We start from the raw sequence: 23,138 nt of genomic DNA, 5'->3' as shown, positions 1-23,138 counted from the left end.
TATAATTTTTTTGGTATGTTGTTGGATTCGGTTGGCTAAGATTTTGTTGAGAATTTTTGCATCTATATTCATCAATGATATTGGGCGATAGGTTTCTTTTTTGGTGGTATCTCTGTCTGGTTTTGGAATGAGGGTGATGGTGGCATCATAGAATGTCTTTGGGAGTATTCCTTCTTCTTCAACCTTTTGAAAGAATTTAAGGAGGATGGGCACCAGATCCTCTTTATATGTTTGATAAAATTTACCTGTGAAGTCATCTGGTCCTGGACTTTTATTTGTAGGGAGTGTTTTTATGACCTCTTCAATTTCATTTCTAGTGATAGGTCTGTTCAGTTGGTCTGTTTCTTCTTGATTCAGTTTTGGCAGGCTGTAAGATTCTAGAAAATTGTCCATTTCTTCCAGATTGTCAAACTTGTTGCCATATAGTTGTTCATAGTATTGTCTTATGGTTTTTTGTATTTCTGCAGTATCTGTTGTGATTTCTCCTTTTTCATTTTAAATTTTGTTTATTTGGATTCTTTCTCTCCTCTTCTTAATGAGTCTGGCCAGGGGTTTGTCAATTTTGTTCACCTTTTCAAAGAACCAACTCTTGGTTTTATTAATTTTCTCTATTGTTTTTTGAGTCTCTATTTTATTGATTTCTTCTTTGATCTTTATAATTTCCTTCCTTCTGCTGACTTTAGGACTCTTTTGTTCTTCTTTTTCTAATTCATTTAGGTGGAGGGTTAAGTAGTCAATTTGGGATCTTTCTTCTTTTTTGAGGAAGGCCTGTATTGCTATAAATTTCCCTCTGAGCACTGTTTTCGCAGCATCCCATAGATTTTGAGCAGTTGTGTCTTCATTATCATTTGTTTCAAGGTAGTTTTCAATTTCCTTCTTGATTTCCTCATTGACCCATGGGTTTTTTAGTAGCATGTTGTTTAGTCTCCATGCAGTAGGTTTTTTCTCTTTCCTTTTCCCATGGTTGATTTCTAATTTCATGGCATGTGTCAGAGAAGATCTTGAGATAACTTCTATGTCTCCTAAATTTATTGAGATTCGCTTTGTGTCCCAATATGTGGTCGATTCTTGAGAATGTTCCATGAGCATTTGAGAAGAATGTGTATTCTGCTTTTTTTGGATGTAGTGTCCTAAAGATATCAATGACGTCTAACTTTTCTATTGTCTTCTTTAGGATCTCTGTTGCTTTATTGGTTTTCTGTCTAGAGGATCTGTCCATTGTGTGAGGGGGGTATTAAGGTCTCCTACTATGATTGTATCTCATCAATATCTCCCTTTATGTCTGTTAATATTTGTTGTATGTATCTGGGTGCTCCTATATTTGGGGCATATATGTTGAGATAGTAACATCCTCTCCTTGGATGGACCTAATCATTAATAGTGTCCTTCTTTGTCTTTATGTCTTTTGTTTTGAAGTCTATTTTGTCTGATATACGTTGCAACTCCTGCTTTTCTGCATGTCTATGGGCTGAAATATTTTCCCCACCTTTCACTTTCAATCTATTGTATCTTTTTGTCCTAAGGTGAGTTTCTTGTAGGCAGCATATTTGAAGGTTTTTGCCTTTTTATCCACTCAGCCACTCTGTGTCTTTTGTTGGGCATTCAGTCCATTGACATTTAAGGTGATAATTGATAATGATTATTTATTGCCATTTGAACTGTGTTCCAGTTGATTCTATGGTTCTCTATTCTTCCTTCTTTTTTTTTTTTTTGGTTGGATGGTCTCTTGTTATTATCTGCTTGAGTGTTTTTTTTTCATTTTTTGCGAATGCAATATTTGCTGTTGGCTTGTGGTTTCCCTGTTTTTTAAGTATGCTAAGCCCTTCCCATAATTGTGTGTTTTAGCCTGATGATTCTGTAAGTTCAAACACTTCATTACTATATTAAAATTAAGAAGAGAAACATACAAAAAAAACCAAAAAGGGTTATTTACTTCCTAACATCCCTTGCCCACAATTTATTGTTTTGATGACTCTTTCTTACTTTTTTCTTTTTAATTTTATTTTGTTTGAAGCATGTTCATGATTAAATCTGTATGCTGGCTTATTTGAGTGACTGCTCTCTGATTGCGGTTTCCTCAGTCCTAGTTCTTCCTCTTCTTCCTTTTTTTTTCTTTTCTTTTTTCTTCCCTTTCCTTCCTTCCTTTTTGGTTTAGAGAAGCCCTTTCAATATTTCCTTGAACCTGGGTTTTGTGTTGCTGTATTCTTTCAGTTTTTGTTTGTTGGAAAAAATTTTTATTTCCCCTTCTATTTTAAATGATATTCTTGCTGGATAGAGTATTCTAGGTTGCATATTTTTTCCTTTTAGCACTTTAAATATCTCTTGCCATTCCCTCCTGGCCGTAGTGTTCTGTAGAGAAATCAGCTGATATTCTTATGGGGGTTCCCTTGTAGGTAACATTCTATTTTTCTCTTGCGCCTTAGGATCCTCTCTTTATCACTAACTTTTGCCATTTTTATTATGATGTGTCTTGGTGTGGGTCTGTTTGGTTCATTTTTTGGGGCCTTCTGTGCTTCTTGTATCTTGAACCCAGTATCCTTTAGATTTGGAAGTTTCCATCGATAATTTCTTCAAATATTTTTCCATCCCCTTATCTTTTTCTACTCCTTCGGGATTCCTATTTGTAGATTGGCCCGCTTTATTATCCCATAGGTCTCTATATTGCTTTCCTTTTTTGATTCGGTTTTTCTGTCTGTTGACTGGATTGAGTGATTTCCATTATTCTATCTTCCATATCACTGATTCGTTCTTCTGCATTATTCATTCTGGTTTTCTGCCCTTAGTTCAGTTTGCATCTCTGCCAATGAATGTCTAGTTTTTCTTGGCTCCTCCTTATATTTTCTAGTCCTTTCTGAGGGTACTGCATTACTGTTCTATCTTCTCTTATCCTTCAGTATTTTCCCTATTTCTCTTTGAACTCCAGTCTGTCAGACTGCAGAGATCTGTTTCATTGTTGGCTGTTTTAGGTGAGTTTCTCTTGTTGGTTTGACTGGGGTGGTTTCTCAGCTTCTTCATCTTGCTTGTTGTTTTCTTTCTCCTGAGGGAGTTGTACTCCCGTTATAGGGCATGTTTGCCTTGTCACTGCCGTGGAATATTTCCTGAGGGCTGGCGTTGTTGGTCAATCTTTTCTTGAGGCAGTGTGGCTTTTCTGGAGTGTTGATGGGCTAGCATGTTTCTTTGAAGCAAGGAGGACTTCCTGAGGGCAGACAGGACTGGGAGGTCCACACCATGATGGTAGTAGATTTCACTTGGTCTGCAGAGCTTGCTCTTGGTGTTTTTAGGCTGTGGGGTTGTTGCAGGGGGTTGGCGGTGTTGGCCAGCTGTTCCTCAGGAGTGCAGCACCCCCTGGGGGCCGGAGCAGATATCTGGGTCACTGAGAACCTAAGAGGCTCTTTCCTAGGGCAGCCCAACTCAGAAGGATGGCCTGAGATGTAGGCGGATCTTTTCACAGTCTGGCCAAGCTTGTTGCAGCTTTTCTGGGCTGCAGGGGCTCTTCCAGGGGGCTGGTGGTGCTGAGCAGCTATTCCGCAGGAGTGGGCACCCCCTGGGGGCTTGGGGCGGGTAGCAGGGCCACTGGAAACCCAAGAGGCTCCTCCCAGGGCAGCCCGACTCAGAAAGACCGTCTGAGATCTTTTCCCGACTCGGCCAGCTTGTTGCAGCTTTTCTGGGCTGCAGGGGTCCTGCCTGGAGCTGGCAGTCCTATGCAGCTGATCCACTAGGGCACCCCCTGGGGGCTTGGGCAGGTAGCAGGGCTGCTGGAATCCAAAGGCTCCTCCCCGGGGCAGCCGTCTCAGAAAAACTGTCCGAGAATTAGGCAGATCTATTCACATCCCTGGCTAGGCTGTTCTAGCTTTTCTGGGCTTCAGGCCTTTTCTCGGGGGCTGGTGTTTTTTGGTGCCCTTTGCAGAAGTGTAGCCCCTCCAAAGGGCAAGGCCTGTCAGGGACATCCCCTGCGGTGGTAGGCTTCAGGCAATTGTTGAGGCCAGCTCTCCTGGTGGCAGGCACCCCAGGTTTGTCGAGAGCATAGGGGGTGGCGGGGTGGGGGGAGGGATGCACTGGGAAGCACAGCTTTCAGCTAGCAGGGGCCTGTAAGCTTGCTGTGGCGTGGGGGGTATTCATGGGGACCCACCCCTTCTTCTCTCCCCTCCCCAGCACCGGGCACGACCAGGCTCTTCTCCCGGTTCCCTCTGATGCGGCTTTCCACTTTTCGCCCAGAGTATTGCTCCCTTCCTCTGCGATAGCTTTGTTTTCTAGTCTCCCAGGCAGTCTCTGCCCCGTCAAATGGTTTCTAGACCTCCCAAGCAGTTTCCGCTCCGCCCCGCCCCCCCAGCCCATTCTCGGGGACTAATCTCTGGAGCTGAGGTCTTGGTGCCCAGCCCCCACCAGGCTCTCAATTTTTGGTGACTGTGCCCGTAGTTCAGATGGTCCGTTCGGTTCTTGATCAGCTTTTCCGTACTCCAACTTACTGCTACACTCTTCTCTGCATCTGGAGATTCCTCCGATTCGTTTGATCTTTCCCCTGTGTAGGTGACTTTCCAGGGTGCGGGATCCCTTTCTCCTCCTCAGTTCCCTTTCAGGAGCGCCCATCCCGCTCGGATTCACCTTCTCTCACTCTCCTCTTTTCTCCCGTTCTGCCCAGTAATGTCACGAACTTCTTGCCGTTATTGGAGTTTAGGTTCCTCTGCCAGCGATTGGTTGCTGTTCTGTGCGAGTCATTTATTCTTTAGATGTGCTTTTTTTTGTTGTGTTTGTGGGAGAGGGCGAGCGGGTCCCCCTACTCCTCCGCCATCTTGTCCTCTCTAAATACTGAATTCTTAAATGGAGAACACAGGTCATTAACATAGCTCCAGGGCTGCCTGGGTTTTCACTTTTCATCAAGACGAGAAGGCTTGGATCCAGGACAGCAATGTCGCCAGTGTGTAAAGTCCCAATTGGGAGTCAAAGAACTGAGTTACAGCTTCAGCTCTGCTGTAGCTGACCTGGATGCCCTTGGTCTAGTTGTTGGTACGGTGGAGAGAGAGCATGGATCAATGTGGGAGCTACAGAGAGCCCCTGGCTGGGGTCAGACACCATTCGCTGGTATGACCACAATGTCCTATGCATTTTCTAATGTTACCCTTCCAAAGATTTCCATAATTATGTTTATACCTTTGTCTTGTCCACTAGATGATATGAATAATGATAATATTTATCCAGTCCCAATTATCTCTTTGATTCTAGTGTCTTCTAGATCCTACAGTATTTGGCACATGGTAGGTACCTAACAACTGTTCAGTAGATGACTAGGTGTAAGAATAAATGACTGTTGTTTGAATCAGACAGTTACTTAGCTTAGGGACATTGAGCAATTTTCTTGGTCTTTCTGAGTCTAACCTGCTCATAACACCTGCCACATACTAGGCCCTCACTTGATTCCATTTAACTGAAATGCCCCACTTCACCAGTTTAAAAGGGCAGAAAAGATTGTAATGTATCAGTAGTCCCAGATATATATCTCTCTGACTCTACCTTTACATGTTGAACTCTTTGTTCAGCATTATGGTTAGATGTGCTGTAGGCAGTTCAAAACTTTTTTTCAATCATGACTTCCTGATGACTGCCTCTTGTCCAGCTTCTCCCAGGCTTCTTTCTCTCAGTAATGGTGACACCATCCACCTACTTATTCAAAACAAAAATGCAGGTCTCATCATGGACCTTCAATTTCCCTCTCACCCAACATCCAATCCAAGGGCAAACCCTCTAAGCCCTTCCTGAGTCTGAATACTTCTCCCTCTCTCCACTAACTCACCATTGTCCATACCATACTCATTTCATGTGTGGACTACTGCAGTTTTCTCCTAAATAGTCTTTGTGCTTCCACTCTTCTACATCCGCTCCTTTTTTTTTTTTTTGGTCTTATGGATCCCAACCATCCCCAGCTCCTTCCAGGGAAATGGGTGGAATGGAGTGATGGCCTATATACCTGAAATACTGGGGGAGAAAAGACAGAATGTGCAGTGTATGTGTGTGTATGCGTGTGTGCGTGTGTGTTTGGGGAGCTCAGGGTGCTAGAAGGCAAGGAAACTTCAGCAAAGAAAGGTCCTAAAATAAGGAGCAAGAGAGGGAATCCACATATGGGAACAGCCAGCCCTTGGGAAAGGGGCAAGTACTTTGGAAGGAGAAAGAAGCAGCTCCTGAGTTGAGCTCTACCTGTGCATTGAATGGGTCAGAGAGGCTGTTCTGCCAGAAAAACTATGTCCATTTGTCAGTCTCCACGTGTTTAATGGAGCAACTAAAAGTTTTCTGGGTATAGGCTCTATTTTCCCACCCTCTTGATGGATGTTGAGGGCATGATAATAAATTTATAATAAATGCATTCAACCTCAAAAGGGATCAAAATCAAGCCCTTGACCTTTTTCCCTCCTAAGAGGCACCATGCTTCCTAGACAAATCTACCTGCTGTCTTCCCTGCAAACCCTGAGTTCTGGATACAGAGGTGTGTGGTGGCCTTGTTGAACATGAAGCTTGCACTTTATGGCAATTCCTGCCTCTATCATATGAAGATCTAAGACAGGGATGCCCAAGGAGAGGACTTATCAGAGATTACTGGATATTTTAATACCCATCAGTTATCTGTTTTGAAATCTTAAGGAAGCATGATGTGATTTCTTTAATTGCAGTCCCATTGCTGTGAGATGTTTGGGACTGAATTTTTATAGTTTCACATTGTGCTGTTGTACACATAGATTTCAAAAATCCTTCCAATTGGAGATAATGTGTCAGTCCTGATCCTCTTACACTGGAAGTTGAAATGCAAAGAAAAGCTAAATGGGATTCCCTGGTTGCAGACCTCAGCTCAATGTGGGTAAGACTCTGGCCAAACATGAACTTCCAGTTTTCAGAGTGTATTTAATCGAGAGCTGTGTTTTATTTTGTTCCCTGAGCTAAATTGGCATCGGTACAAATAAAATATGTGAAAAACCATAGCTGCAGCTTAGGAGAGCGCCAGGAAGAAGGAAAGAGAAATTGTGTTTATAAAGCCACAGGGTTGAGTTGTTCTTCCCTTTTATGATCATTTTCTCATTTCTTGGTCTTTCTTGGCTGTCATGCCAGGACCAGTGATATTTGGGAGCCATCTGCACAGAACACAGTTTCTCCTGCCCTCCTTTCTTGCTGTTGTTACAAGCTCAAAATCAATCTACAAAATTTGTCTGGAGCCAGAGGAAGGGAAATCATTACTCCTTTCTCCTCTGGGTGACAATGGTGTCTGCTCTCTCTTCCCTTTGGCCTCTTGTCAGAACCGGGGAGCTAAAAGTGTAATATCAATTTGTGCTTCTGGAACTTGGACCAGCCTCTACTGGTTAGTTGAAAGGCTTAAGCACCTGAGGACAATTCCAGGCATTAGGTAAAAATTAAGTCCAAAAATTTTATGCTTAGAGTTGTAACTGTGTATAGTTAAGGATCAGAGTTGTCCAAATTTGCTAGCAAATGGAATTGTTGGGATGCTTGACTCTCAGAATTTGTAGTGATTTGAGGATCATCTCATCCAACTTCATAGAAGAATACAGCAATTGTGGAAATTTCCCTCCTTTTGCAAACTGGCATCACTTCTCACGTTTTAAATGTGAAAAAACCAAAATCCACATGAAGGAAAAAATTCCTGGTTGGCTATCTTTCTTTTCCATAAACCCTCAGTACTCTAATAGATACACATAGTAGGAGAAATCAGCCTTCTCTCCAGGAAGCATAAAAATGCCAGGGCAATCTGCAGGTGCCATCATGGCCCAGTTGTATTATATTATTTCATGCTTATAAGTTTTTCTGCAGCACTCAACCTCAAAAGCCAATAGGGATTCCAAGAGATGAAGCTGAACCAGGACAGTCTACCTACAGAGGAGCAAGGACTCTTTGATATTCATGTGCTGTGGCCCTTCTTCCTGACAGAACTCGCTGACAGCCATTCCCAGCAGGGCTCAGGGCCGTTTGGATGCGACACACTATTGTTCTATAAACAGGAAGGAGGCTTGAGCAAACTGCTTGCCCAGATCTGAGTCAAGCCTCCTCCTCAGATCCTAGAGCCTGCTCCATCTGTGACCTAATTACCCTTTCATTTTTGATGTGCTAGGCAGCCAGCCTGGGAGGAAGCCAGGCTGAGTCAAGCACAGGGAGCCTGTGGATGGGGAGTAAGGGGGTAGAATTGATCCAACCTCTTCTCATCCCACTCCTCCTCCTCTTTTCTCTTTCTCCTGCTTTCACTGCTGCATTTGAAAAGGCAGTGCAGTGAGAAATTGTGGGAGCCAGGCATCTTTAAAACAAGCCCTTTGTAGATCATCACCATCTGTAGTCAACCACGTGGGGAGGACATAGACGGAAGTAGCTGCCCACTCTCATAGCCTTTCAGAGCCTGGTCCCAGGAGGCTACAGGCAAAGGAGATAAGAGGCTCTCGGCGTGCACTGGCAAGGGCAGACAAATGGCAGTTGAATTTGTTGAGGTGTGGGGCTGATCCCAGCAGCTGTTCGGGCCCTCAGAGGGCTGTTCAGAAGGCACCGGAACCTCTAATCAAGCTGTTCTGCTACTGCTGCTGGCTTTTTAAAAGCTGCCTGCTTGCTTGCCGTCCATTTCTATGGCATTTTAACAATTATGAAGCCCTTCCATATATATGAGTGCATTTCATTCTTGTGGTGGCCTGTGAGAAGTATGTATTATTGTTGTATGAGCCAAAAAAAGAAAATCTCAGAGAGGATAAATGCCATGCCCATAAGCAAACTCAGGGGTAGATAGCTATGCTGCCCATGGTCTGGCCCCTTCTCGTCATGCTCACAGCTCACTGTCCTCTGTCATCTTTCTAGAGCTTTAAGCAGTGGTTCTCAAACTGGAGCATGCATCAGAAATATCTGGAAGAATAGTTAAAGCACTTGATGCTGGTAGCCATCTCCAGACTTTGTGAGGTCTGGGAAGGGCTTGAAGATTTGCATTTCTAACAAGTTTCTAGGGAATGCTGGTGCTGGTCCAGCAACCACATTTTGAGAACCACTGATAGCTAGAAAATCACCCTTCTGTGGTGTAAAATCATTGTTAGCTCATTTGGAAGACCTCTTTCCATGTCCACAATGCATGTTGGGCAAAGGTATGGGGTTGTGGGGTATAGGAGTCAGAAAACACCTGAGGAGCTTATACTGCTCACGGATGCCTCCTCTCTTGACTCTGCCTGGTACTTCCTCTCAAGCTTAGTACCTTCCAGAAGCATCTTTTCCTCCAGGAAGGCAACCTGACTCTCACAGTTTGGGTTCCCCAGAGGCAGATTCTGAGAGAAGGGTTTTTGTGCCACAGTTTATTTGGGAAGTTCTGGAAATACTGATGGAAGCCAAGGTCTTTTCACTCCCAGAACCAAGCCCATTTCATTATACGTTAGCATATGTTCATACATTAATTGGTGGGAATGTTTATGAATAAATTCATAAAGGCATACATGCATGCACATATATTTTGTCTTATTCTTTTAGTCTTTAAAGGTAGCTTAAAAGCCTGTGTGTTATTTATTTCATAGCTTAAGAAAGGAAAGGGGCCCATTGCCAACCATGTGAAAAGAAAATGTAGCTATTTCTTTAAGTGTGAGAGATAGGTGGAGACCCAAAGGATTACCGCTAGGGATGGTGAGACAGTGGGACATGGCAGGTGGAAGATCAAGTCCAAGTCCTGACTTATTTAGTCAGCTGTGCCTCCAACTCTGGACCCCGTCTGAGTTCCTGGGCCCATGAGGTACACTGAGGAGACAAAGACAAATACCAGTCTGCCCATAGGATGGAAGAGTTCAGACTAGTAGGGGAGGCAGTTTCACAGGCAGATGTGGTGAAATGCTAATCTTAAAGTAACCCTTTCTCTCCCTAGTCATTCCTTTTCTCCTTCGGGCCTTTCTCCCATTTGAGCAGCAAGTCTGGTCTGTGCTCATCCACTCAGGAAAAGGATGTGACACTAGACAGAAGAGAAAAGAGGCGTCACTTTCTGGCTTCTGGTTTTTAATGTTTGAGCCTTTTTTGGGGGGGAACAGAAAGGACTGATAGTCTAAGGAGAAATTTTGAGGAGACCAAATAAAATCCCTCCTCCATCCTTTAGACTATAAAAGGAATACTTTGGGTTAGAGGAGAGAGAGAGAGACATTTGGAGACGTGCTAACACTGATACTGCTGGATTATAGAGAGATGGTACCAGGACTCTTCTGGTGGGTACAATCTTGGAAAAGTGGCGGGACCCTTCCAATAGGAGATAGTCTTTGAACAATAAATATTATTATCATTATTAGTTTAATCCAAAGCATTATTATTTCATGCAGCACACTTTCAGATCAACACTGACAAAAGCTATAAATTGATGCTTTCATTTTTTACTAATGGTGACAATAAGATTACAAACCAACAGGTATTCTGACAAGCCTGACCCTTGCCTCTGAAAAGCACAGAATGCATAATTTTCATGCTAACAAGGATTGAGAAGTAGTAATTTTTAATTTTTACAATTTTTTGTGGGGACATCCACCGAGCATTCTCTGGTGGGAGATCACATAGTGAAGCTCCATCTGTGAGTTAGATGTGAACCTGTGGGCAAACCAAAGCCAATCACTGCTGTCAAATAAATACAGCTGGGAGACAGGTACCAATTTGAGAGAAAAAATGTTAAGTGCATCAGGGGTTTTAGCAATAGGATGATTTTCTTGTGCCTGAAGTGGCAGGTTGATTGTGGAGAGAGGCTCTGAGCCTGGAAAACCTGGTGACAGGCCTGGGGTAACCCAAGATCAACTCACATGGTCCAAAAATCTAGGTCTATGTGGGGGTGGGGGGTGGGGTGGACATCTTAGCTCACATACATAGAGGACTCTGAGGACCTGAGACTTCTTTCCAGTGACTGCTTTGTCACTGTACAATCCCCCTGGAAATTATGCCATCTTGAGCTGAAATTGAGTTGTACAAAAAGTAGAGAAAGTTATGTACACTTGATGTCTGAGCTTATGTGGGTAAGTTACATGATGGAGCATGAGGGCCAGGCAAAGTCATGCCCCAGTACAGCAGTAACACAGAGTAGGCAGTGGTGGATGCTCAGATGAGTCACCTTTGATGAGGGGAAGTGGCTTGAGCTAGGGATTGATAGCTAAATTCAGATTTAAGGATATTTTCACCTTTTAAAACATGATCTTGTCAAATGCAATTTTGCCATTTTCAATTTTTCCAAGACCATAAGCCTCTGATTAGTGAGAAATTACTAGAGATTCATTTCATACATAATACCATTCCCCTCCTTCTAACAATTCCATGTGTCTTTAAGTCTTTCTCTTTCTCAGAAACCTAGTTGGCATGCCCAGTCCGTGGTAATCTTTCCCCTCCAGATGGCTGTTTGGAAAGATTGTCGGTTTTATACATTTTAATGCATTAGGTCATGCATTATGTAGTCTTGATCTCTGATTGATTCTTTTGAGTCATGTTTTCCTGAATTGATCGTTAACTAGACTTGGATGTTTCATTGAGCAGATATTCTCAATGTTGGGACCAGTCAAGTTTCCACTTTTTAAAGAATTTTCTCTAATGCTTACTAAGAATTTGTGTGTGTTGAAGCTCCTCTAAATGCAATGCAGACATTATTGTAACCCTGTTCAGTGCACTAGGTGTGATTATTATCCCTGTTTAACAGATGGATACACTTAGGGTGAGTCAAGAATCCACTGAAGAGGATCATTTGAGCTGGGTCAATGAAAAAAGGAAAAGACATGCGTGTTTCTTTTTTTTCTTTTTCTTTTTGTGCCTCTTCTAGGGCTGCTCCCTTGGCATATGGAGATTCCCAGGCTAGGGGTCTAATTGGAGCTGTAGCCGCTGGCCTACACCACAGCCACAGCAACATGGGATCTGAGCTGTGTCTGCGACCTACACCACAGCTCACGGTAGTGCCGGATCCTTAAGCCACTGAGCAAGACCAGGGATCGAACCTGCAGCCTTATGGTTCCTAGTCAGATTCGTTAACCACTGTGCCACGACAGGAACTCCGACATGCATGGTTCTAATCAGAACAGAAGGAAAATGGCTGGTCTCACTTACCTGAGTATCTTTTTTTTTTTAAAAAAAATTTTGCATAAATAAAAATAAGGATAGGAAGTTAGCATCAGAACCTCAGTGTAGATTAGTTATCTTTTCTTCTATATGGATTATTCCGAAGGCAATGATCTAGTAACCATTTGATGGTTAAATCCTGCCATTCTCAATGAATCATTTTCTACAAGGCCTCATCAGATAGTGTTATAACTGGAAAGCAAGTTCAAGTATGCCCCACCAATCTTGTAGTGATTCTTCTGATGTCATCCTGGGGCCCTGGAGAATCATTCTCTCATCAAGAAGGCCCTTAGTGGTCTGTATTCCTGTCCATGCAGGCATATGTTTTCCACATAATTACTTCCTGTTTACCCCATTGGTGAAACACCTTTGGATTATGGAGGTGGCCAAATACACAACATCTTACACCAGACAGATGAGATCAAGAGCAGTTTATTCATCACACATACTCACAGCCTGGAGAAGGAAGACACAGAACCACATAGGGCCATAGGGCAGTAGAACTCAGGAATAGAATAAATAATTCTGGGCTGTGGAGGGCAGGCTTGGTAGTATCAAGAGAGTGAGGTGGCCCTAGGTTCATGGTGGGAGGGGTGGTGGGATGTGGTTGCTTGGTTTGAATAATTCCATGGGATGTCAGGGAAATGGAAACCCTCTACTCAGGGACGGGCAGGTACTTCACCTGGCGCATTTGATAAGGAGAGTTGCTTGGCTAGGGGACCTTATCCATGCAGCGGAGAGGGAGGTGAATTGTGGTTAAGCCAATTTGAGGCCCTCCCAGTTTTACTATATGTTAAGATAGCACTTAATTTTTTAGGGTCACGCCCACAGCATATGGAGGTTCCCAGGCTAGGGGTCCAATCAAAGCTGTAGCTATTGGCTGTGATCTGAGGTCAGATCCGAACTGTGTCTGCAACCTACATGACAGCTCACGGCCATGCCAGATCCTTAACCCACTGAGTGCAGCCAGGGATTGAACCTGATACTAGTTGGATTTGTTAACTTCTGAGACACAACGGGAACTCCATTTTGAATTGAACTGATAGGCTTTAAACCACATGCTATGGGAAGCTCATGTGATGGTGCTCACCTTATTAGCCTATCTTTATTTATTATATTAAAAACAGAACCTCTGACCTCCTTGTGGCTGTCGGCTCCAGGATATGGATATTCTGAACCCAGAATGCTTGCTCTTCAGATTCTTGCCTGAGCCTTACTTTAGAGCCATCTTTCAGCTTCTTTCGAACTGAAAGCACAGCTTACTAACACTTGAGAGGGGGAAATCTGACAGATGTGTTCATTATTCAACCCCCAAACATCCCCAGGATTCATATTGCTTTCCTTAAACTAGACCAATAGGAAACTCCAGACACTTTGAGTAGTTAGGGCTTTCTCAGTTCCATGGGAAAGAAACCTACAAGATTCTCTTTAGGTAAAAAAGGGGGTGTTTGCTAAAAGCATACAGATTGGTCTTGGAGAACATAGGGGAGGGAGGCAGCTAGCTCTCAGGAATGAATGGAATCAAGAAGCTGGATGCCTATTAATTATTAGAGAAATGCAAATCAAAACTATAGTGAGGTGCCACTTCACACCAGTCAAAATGGCCATGATTAAAAGTGTACAAATAGCAAATACTGGAGAGGATGTGGAGAAAAGGGAACCCCCCCTAAACTGTTTGTGGGACTGTAAGTTGGTATAGGCACTATGGAAAACAGTATGAAGTTTCCTCAGAAAACTAAAAATATTTGGCATATGATCCAGCAATCCCACTTCTGGACATGTATCTAGATAAAACTATAATTCAAAAAGATACATGAACCCCTATATTCATAGCCACACTATTTACAATAGCCAAGACATGGAAATAACCTTAATGTCCATTGACAGATGAATGGGTAGAGAAGATGTATTAAATATATACAATGGGAGTTCTCGTCATGGAGCAGTGGAAACAAATCCGACTAGGAAACATGGGATTGTAGCTTTGGTCCCTGGCCTCACTCAGTGGGTTAGGGATCCGGTGTTGCCCTGAGCTGTGGTATAGGTTGCAGATGTGGCTCGGATCTGGCATTGCTGTTTCTGTGGCATAGGCCAGCAGCAACAGCTCTGACTAGACCCTAGCCTGGGAATCTGAATATGCTGTGGTTGTGGCCCTAAAAAAAGACACACACACACAAAATATATATACACAATGGAATACTACTCAGCCATAAAAAAGAACAAAATAATGCCATTTGCACCAACATGGATGGAACTAGATACTATCATACTAACTGAAGTTAGAAAAAGAAAGACCAATACCATATGATATCATTTATATGTGGAATATAAAATATGACACAAATGAATCTATCTACAAAACAGAAACAGACTCATGGACATGGAGAACAGACTTGCAGTTGCCAAGTGGGAGGGTATTGGGAGAGGGATGGAATGGGAGGTTGGGGTTAGCAGATGTAATCTATCATGCATGGAGGGTATAAACAATAAGGTCCTACTGTATAGCACAGAGAACTATATTCAATGTCCTATGATACATATTATACACACACACACACACATATATACACATACACATATATAAAAAACCGAATCACTTTGATGTATAGCATAAATTAACACAACATTGGAAATTAACTATGCTACAAGTAAAAAAAAATCTGGATACCCCACAGTCTTTCTCAAGTTCACCTCATTTCTCTTTCTTTGTAGGAGTCCTTATATGCCTCTGGCCCACATGGTATACACCATGGTTAGCCCATAGAATAGTACTTGGATTGTCATCTCCTCTTTTCCATGGATTGGACCAGATTGAAGTTTCTTAGTCCCAAGTGGAAATTCATGGAGAAGGAAGTCTATTTATTTATCTTTAGTTGCTCTTGGACAAACACTCTGGTACCAGTGAGTCTGGATCAGTTTAGATAAAATGAAGCCAAGCTCCCTAGCTACGTTTGTGTGGGTCAAGCAGGAGATGGAGATGCAGTTCTTAAAGAAGGGCTGGGCTGATAACTCCACTCTACCATTCTTTTTTCTTATGGGATTGCTTTTGCAGAAAAGAGCTTTATTGTCATGACATTGGGGATCTCCCATGCCATTTATTGCATGGCTTTTCTTTATGGTGGTAAACTTTATTGAGGGTAGCATTCATCACGTTATTCCACAATCCACATAGAATCAGATACACATTGGTTTAAATTTTATCTTGCAACTAGCTTGAATTAGGCAAGTTACTTAACCCCTAGCAACTGCAGCTTCTCAATAATTTAATAGGAATGTGGTAAGAATTAGATAACACACTGTTTACAGAGTGCTTGCACTTGGAATAGGAGGCAGTCAATGAACGGCAACTATTATTACTGTTATTAATTTAATACTAATCATTATTTCATGCAGCATGCTCAGAACAACATTGACAAAGGCTGTTCAAATAAATTGATGCTTTTCTTTTAACTGATGGTGACAACAAAATTGCAAGCCAGTAGGTGTTCTGACAAGTCTGACCCTCGCCTCTGAAAAACATAAAATGCATAATTGTTTTCATGCTAACAAGGATTGAGAAGTGGTAATCTTTTAATTTATATATATATATTTTTTTGTGGGAACATCCACTCCCCCTGCCTAACATTCTCTGGTGGGAGATCACATAGTGAAGCTCCATCTGTGAGTTAGGTGTAAACCTGTGGGCAAACCAAAGCCAATCACTGCTGTCAAATAAATACAACTGGGAGACAAGTACCAATTTGAGCTGGTGTGCGCTTTTTGTTTTTCATGTATAGCTTAAGGAGGATGTAGGGTAAGAACCAAAAAAAAAAAAAAGTTAGAATTGGAGATCCAACACAGTCTTGAAAGGGAACAAGAGGAGTAAAGGGGATAATTTTATAATTTACTAATATATGGGTCTCAGCACTCTATATATTTTTTGTCTTTTGTCTTTTTGTTGTTGTTGTTGTTGTTGCTATTTCTTGGACCGCTCCCGCGGCATATGGAGGTTCCCAGGCTAGGGGTCGAATCGGAGCTGTAGCCACTGGCCTACGCCAGAGCCACAGCAATGCGGGATCCGAGCCGCGTCTGCAATCTACACCACAGCTCACGGCAACGCCAGATCGTTAACCCACTGAGCAAGGGCAGGGACCGAACCTGCAACCTCATGGTTCCTAGTCGGATTTGTTAACCACTGCGCCACGACGGGAACTCCAAGGATATTGTCTTCTATCTTGAGTAAAAGTCTTGTTATACTTCTTTTAAGGTATACTGGTTAAATTTCTATTTTCCTTTTTTTGGGGAAATAGGCAGACTCTAAATGAACAAATATAATGGTGCAATATGAAGTTAAAAGCTAAAGAAGACAGATGTAACAAAGTCAATTCTGTTCCTCTCTGTATTTATACATACATACACATATTATTATACATAATTATTAATGACATTAAACTTAAAGCTATAGCCAAACTTGACTCTCTCTGCTCTTCACTTGAACTCATTGAAGGGGCAGGCTAATTAATTATCCCTTTTATGAATGTTGGTGACACATTGAGAAACTAAATCAGAGGCTGGGAACACAGGGCAGTAAGGTAGCATCAAGTTTCAGACACCATGAACCAGGAGAGCCTGCTCACACTTTCCAGACTCATCTCTTTGCTCCCTTTGTTGTGGCCACACCAGACCCTTTGCTGTTTCCCAGACATTTGGTAGGACACCCATTTTCACTGCTTCTTGTCTTTGCTTTTTTATTTTCTTTCCCCCAATTTTTTTTTCTTACATTCCGCACCTGGGAAAAACCCTTCTCAGTACGATGATATGGAGAACATGTTGTTTTCTTGGAAGCAGAATGATGCTTCTCTTTCCTCAGCCCTGTTTTTTGTTGGGTAAACAATTTGATTACGAGGAGGGGGAGAAATTCTCCAAGGTCCTCCTTGCATAATGAGTTATGACTCCTGAAGGGCTTTCTCAAGAGGCTCTCAGCAAACCTTGCACTATTTTTTTGCTGACTTGGATGTACAGGCTAAAACTGGGATCCAATGACTTGAGATATTGATGAGATTTGAGGGGTGCATGACAAAAGAGGGGAAAAGTGACATGTCCCGCTGGGAGTGGCAGAAAAACTTGAGCAAGGAAAAGAAATATCTCACAGGGATTTAAAAATTTTGTTTGCTCTTTAGTGTACTTTTAAACATTATCCTAATCATCCCAAGGAATCTTCAGTGAAAGTCCACGCTAATTGCTAATGCAGGTAGAGGTGGTTCTGTTTCTGGGCTTGGGACAAAGCCTTTTTATAGGCTCAAGACTGAGAACTGAGCCTCTCCGCAGGAGGCTCATTACTTACGAATGACTTCAGGAGTCAAGGCCCATTTTCCAGGGCTGTCTCCTACAGGAAGTCCCCCATGATAGCTCTACATAAAGGTGATAATTCTCCTCTGATTGTTGAAAGCACTTTATTCATCAGCAAGCAGAGCTCTAAACCCCTAATCTGGGGTTATTAATTCATATGTCTGGCTCACTCAGTAGACTTTGAGTTACTTGAAGGAAGGATGCTAGGCTCTCTTGCTCCTGTGTCCCCAGTGTTGACTAGTGATAGGTTTAGAACTGGTGTCCAGTGAACGGTGGAAATGAGTTATCAGGTCCATTTCTACATATGGCATCTTCAGGTGTGTTTGCTGTTGGTACTGACATAAGGGAGCAGTGCCAGGCAGCTTTCAGGTCTTCCTTGCTGAGCCATCTAAGGCAAGAATGCTGTTGGTCAAAGCTTTCCATAGTTTGAGTTTTTGCTTACAGGTCTAAAAAGAATGTTCACCTTTTCTGTAGCAGCTGGGAAACTATATTTTTCAGGACCGCTGAATGTCTTAGCCTATTTGGGAACTTGGCATCCAATTAGGCCAGAGGATGTGCAGACCAAGGAGTGGGGTTATAATTGGGTCATCCTTTCTTTTGAAATAGTTTTGAAAGAGAACTCCTAAGCAAAATAATTCTGAAGGGCATTTCAGGACACAATAGGAATAAATTGAGGAGAGAAATGGATGTTTAGCTATGAGTAAAGGACAAAGAAGGAGGGCAAAACCAGGTGATTGTTCAAGGAGGAATAGTACTGGCCACTTGATTGAGGGATGGAAAAATTAAGTGTGTGTGTGAGAGAGAGAAGGAGAGAGAGAGAGAGCATGCGAGGGAGAGAATGTGTGTGTTTTCTGATATCCTCTTCAGTGAAATACCACCTTCTAGGGTGAGATTTCTGAGGAGGCTATGCTGACTCATGGTTCAAGCACACCGAGGAACTTCCTCCATGGCTAATGTGAAGGTTCCGTGATTCCATAATTTCTCTATCACTGTTCAGTTCATGAAATTGCTTTGGAAGTGTGAAAGTATAATGCAGTGGTTAGAATCTTGGGCTTTGGCGCCAAAGAGATTAGTCATATGGTACCTGGGTAAACAGCTGCCTTCAATTTAAAAAGCAAAGTTCTTCACAATTAACTTTTATCACATTAGACAATTATGTCAAGTGGGTACTTTATGGAGTTTTATATCAGGCCAAGTGTTAATAAATGTATTGTCCAGGTTCACATCTAAGTTCTGTGACCTTGCGTGAGTTACTTAGCTTCCATGAGTCTCTGTTTCCCTATCTGTGGAGTGGGGAATGTGGTACCCTTCATGGGGTTATCATGGGATGAGCGGAGCTAAGGTGTGTGTAGTATAGAAGGATCTTGGTAAACAGCAGTGATGGCAGTTGGTGGTGGTGGAGGGGGATGGCGATGGTGTCAGGGACAGATGTTTGCTACCCACTGTTTTTACTTTGCCTTCTTCCCTTGGGAAAAGAGCCCTGATGTGTGTCAGAGTGACAGTGTATCCACCTTAGACCACATTTGACAGGCTCCCTGGCAGCTCTGTGTGAACATGTGAATATTTCTGGCCACAAGGCAAGCTGAAGTTTGTGGGTGGAAAATTTAGGAAGACTCCTTAAAGGAGAGACAGCCCATTCATCCTTCCCTGCCTCCTGCTGCCTGACTTAAGAGGAGACGGCAAGTGTTTGGGCAGCCATGTGGACCCTAAAGGGATTTTGACCATGGAAGCCATGATTTGAGGGTGACAGAGCAGAAAGATAGAGGAAGCCTGGATTCCTGATTTACATTGGAACTTTTTACCAGAACTTCTTTTAGTTGAGACAGTTGTCTACATCATAGTTTTTTCATCTTTGAGTTTTTTTCTTTTTCTTTTTCTTTTTTTTGGGCTGTGCCTACAGCATGTGACAGTTCCCGGGCCAGGGATCAAACCCATGCCACAGCAGTGACAACACTGAATCCTTAACCCACTGAGCCACCTGGGAATTCCCATTTTTGAGTTTTATCAGCAGTCAGACTTAATTCTCATTGGCAGTGATGATGAGTTTTGTCCTTTTTGGAGTTCTTTGGGGATTTTCCCAAAGATTGCCCTTGGTCATTTATTGCCAACTGGGCCAATCAGCTGGAGCAGTCACCCTAAGGAATGGGTGAATACTGGGATAAAGAAAGAATGTGGCTCCAATAGAGCAGTTCAGAAAAAATGTCTAGCACCTCTGTACTTCCCAGCCAGGTCACTTTGGACAAGTCAGAAAGCAGCTCTGACTTGAAGCTTTTCCTTATGAGCTGCAACACGAATTGAGATCATTATTACATCATATGGTACATAGTAATTACCCAAATAATATTTCTTTCTTTCTGCTGATTAAGATAGTCGTGGACCTGCTTCTTGGCCATCAAAATAGGTAGAAATGTTTTTTCTTGCCCGTGTTCACATGGTTTAAGAAGTAAAAAATAAAAAGTTCACTGTTTCTTTACTGGAATCACTCACTTCATACCCTTCATGTTCTGATCTCCCCTATTGCTGTTGGTGGCTGCTGACAGGTCTGGGCTCCCAAGCTCTGAGGGAGGATGGGGGTGAGAGAGGGTGGACACCACCCTTCAGCCTTCATTCCAGGGCCCTCTGGCATGTCTGAGCCCATAGCAGAGCCTATGACTTTTCTTTTCCCCTGGGATGTTATGCTAAACACAATTACATGCAGCATTTGACAACAGAGCAAGTAATTTATGTGCTGCTGGAGTGGAGGAGAACAGCAATCAAGATGAATATCAATGTGCTCTGAAAAGACACTATGTTTTTCCATCCCTTCCAGGAATTCAGGGCTGGTTATGGAAGGGAGGATGTTAATCGGTCACTTGGTGGATTGATTAAAAACCCACCTGCCTTTAGAATGATGTATAGACGAGATGCATTATCCACCCTCACCCTCTGCAACTCTGAGGATGATTTGGTGTTGGGATCGTGGTGTGTTTGGGGGCAGAAGTCAGTATCAGATTGTCAACTTGGAAATGCTTGAAGAAACCTTGCTTGATGGACTCACTCACTACTTGCGAGATCTTGAGAATGTTGCTACACCACTTTGAATCTTAGTTTGCCATCTGTAAGCACAGGATAAGAACATTGTCTTCATGGGTTGTTCTGAGGGTTAAATGAGATACATTATTTAGAGCACCTGGAGCAGTTGCTGGCCTAGAACAAAGTTTGTGGTCAATACTTTGTTCCCTTCCTCTAATTGAAAGACCATACCTTATTCCTGTTGGCCTTTGTGAAAATTTCTCCTTGTAAAGTTTTGACAGTGACAGAGGGAGATCCTTCCATTACATTAAAGAAAGGCTACTGCACTGTTAGCTTCGTTGGATACAAACTTCATTCTGAGGAACAGGTATGAGTGTGTGTATGTAAATTCAAACATCTTACGGTTTCTATTTTTCAGGGACAATAATTAAAAAAATACCATTGCCATCCCTTTATTTATTTTTCTCTTTTTTCCTCTCTTTTTACAAATAATTCAATGAATTTTATTATATTTATAGTTGTACAACCATCACCACAACCTGATTTTAGAACATTTCCATCCTAAACCCCCAGTCTACCCCTCCTTCTCCCCTACCTGTCCCCTTTGGTAACCATAAGTTTTTCAGAGTCTGTGAGTATGTTTCTGTTTTGCAAATAAGTTCATTTGTATCCTTTTTTTAAGATGCCGCATTTAAGTGATATCATATGATATTTGTCTCTCACTGTCTGATCATCCTCACCTAGTATGATAATAAAGAATATGTGGCACATATATACAATGGAATATTACTTGGCTACAAAAAGAATGAAATAATGGCATTTGCAGCGACATGAATCAACCCATCATCTCTTCCGCTTTTTTGGGGGGACTCAGGAGAAAAAGATAGCTTTATTGCTTTGCCAGGCAAAGGAAGCCACAGCAAGCTAATGCCCTAAAGACTGTGCCCTCCATATGTCATCTCTTTAAATGCAGCCTCTTCTTTTCCTTCCGAGCCTTACTCTGTGATCCAAGGCATTTCCCCACAGTACCAGGGCTGGGTCTCTGCCTCCCTGTGTTACCTTTATGGCAGATGGAGAAATACTCCTGATTGATCCAAGTCTCAACTCTTCTCTTAGAATGGTGAGAAGTAGGGGGGCTCAGTTCCCCCAGGGGAAAAATCAGTAAGGCAATGCCTCCAGTAGATCTGGGGTGTCATACCTGTTTGGTACCCCTTTTTCTATGTGATGCGCTTAAACGCCAGCCCAGAAAACATTCCTCTTTGAAGAAAGTCTTCAGGAATGGGTCCTTCTGTTACTCTTACTCTTTTTCCATTGGCTTCCCAGAGCCCTTCCCTGCTCTGTGCTCTTGGTTGGCATTTCCACTTTGTTCTTCTTTCTCCCTTTAGTTTTCAATGGCTGATCCCCCCCTGCAGCTTAAGGTCTAGAGGTTTTTAGCTATGCCCATATGAGCCCATGGCTGTCCTCCAACCCCCAAGAGAAGTGAAGAACTGGGGTAGATCCAGCCTTGCTGAAGGCCCAGAAGACCCTAACTCCACAGAGCTACTAAAGTGATTGAAGAGAGAAACAACAGCAGTCGTCTGGCTTGTTTTCCATTACAAGGAATTGGCCACTTAGCGTTTGTTCCTTTAACCTGGGGAAAGTCAATGCTCATTTATGTTTCTTTTCATGGCTGCTTTGCCACCATCAGTTCATAGCGGGTGCTTCATCTCTGTTTGTGGCAAAAGGTAGAATTGAAAATCTCTGTGCCCCTGTCCAAGGGCTCTGATCTGTGCTTTGTCGTTGGAAATGGAACCTCCCCAAACTTCTGGTTCCTGGGCTAAAAACCAAGGCGCTTGGACCTAGTGGTGGTATTGGCTGCCCAGAACTGCTGCAACTGGTTCTGGCTCATCTAGTGTTGCACTTAGACTCCTGTCAGCCTCCAGAGCCATGGGTCTGCCTTTCCTTCTCCTCTGAATGGGTGGGGCATCCTCTTGCAAACCCACTAAGGAAGAGCCATTGCTCCACCTCATAGTGCTGCTTTTTTCTCCAGAAGATCTGCAGCCTTCTTGGTGGCTCCTCACCTCATTTACTTCTTCAGGCTCCTTGTGATTATTGTTCCAATGTGCCATATGGGGCTTCTCCAGGGGGCAATAGAACCTGAGAAGCCTTGTAGCTCTGGGTCTTTGATGCCTCTCCTTCCCCTCTCTTCATCCTCACTTTATAGGGTGTCTTATTTGTTTTCTGGGAGCAACTGGAGGGGCCTGGGTAGAACAGATCTCTCCTGAATGTTTTAAAACATTTAGGAATTTACAGATGTTTTTATTTATTTATTTATTATTAATATTTTTGTCTTTTTGCCTTTTCTAGGGCTGCTTCCCATGGCATATGGACGTTCCCAGGCTAGGGGTCTAATTGGAGCTGTAGCCACTAGCCCACACCACAGCCACAGCAATGCAGGATCCGAGCCACGTCTGCGACCTACACCACAGCTCAGGCAATGCTGGATCCTTAACCGACTGGGCAAGGCCAGAGATTGAACCCACAACCTCATGGTTCCTAGTCAGATTCGTTAACCACTGTGCCACGACGGGAACTCCCAGATGTTTTTAAAAGACAGAGTTAGAGACAATATAATTGCAACGTGCATCTCTTATGCTTCCGTTGTATTTATTCCATTCAGTACTGACCCAATCAGTTAACCAACTCACCAATCCATTGGTCAGATAAGAGAGATTATTGGGCATCTG

Source organism: Phacochoerus africanus, chromosome 15 (genome assembly GCF_016906955.1).
Source record: "Phacochoerus africanus isolate WHEZ1 chromosome 15, ROS_Pafr_v1, whole genome shotgun sequence".
NCBI lineage: Eukaryota > Metazoa > Chordata > Mammalia > Artiodactyla > Suidae > Phacochoerus > Phacochoerus africanus.
The sequence above is the reverse complement of the archived record's forward strand: the minus strand, read 5'-3'. Positions refer to the sequence as shown.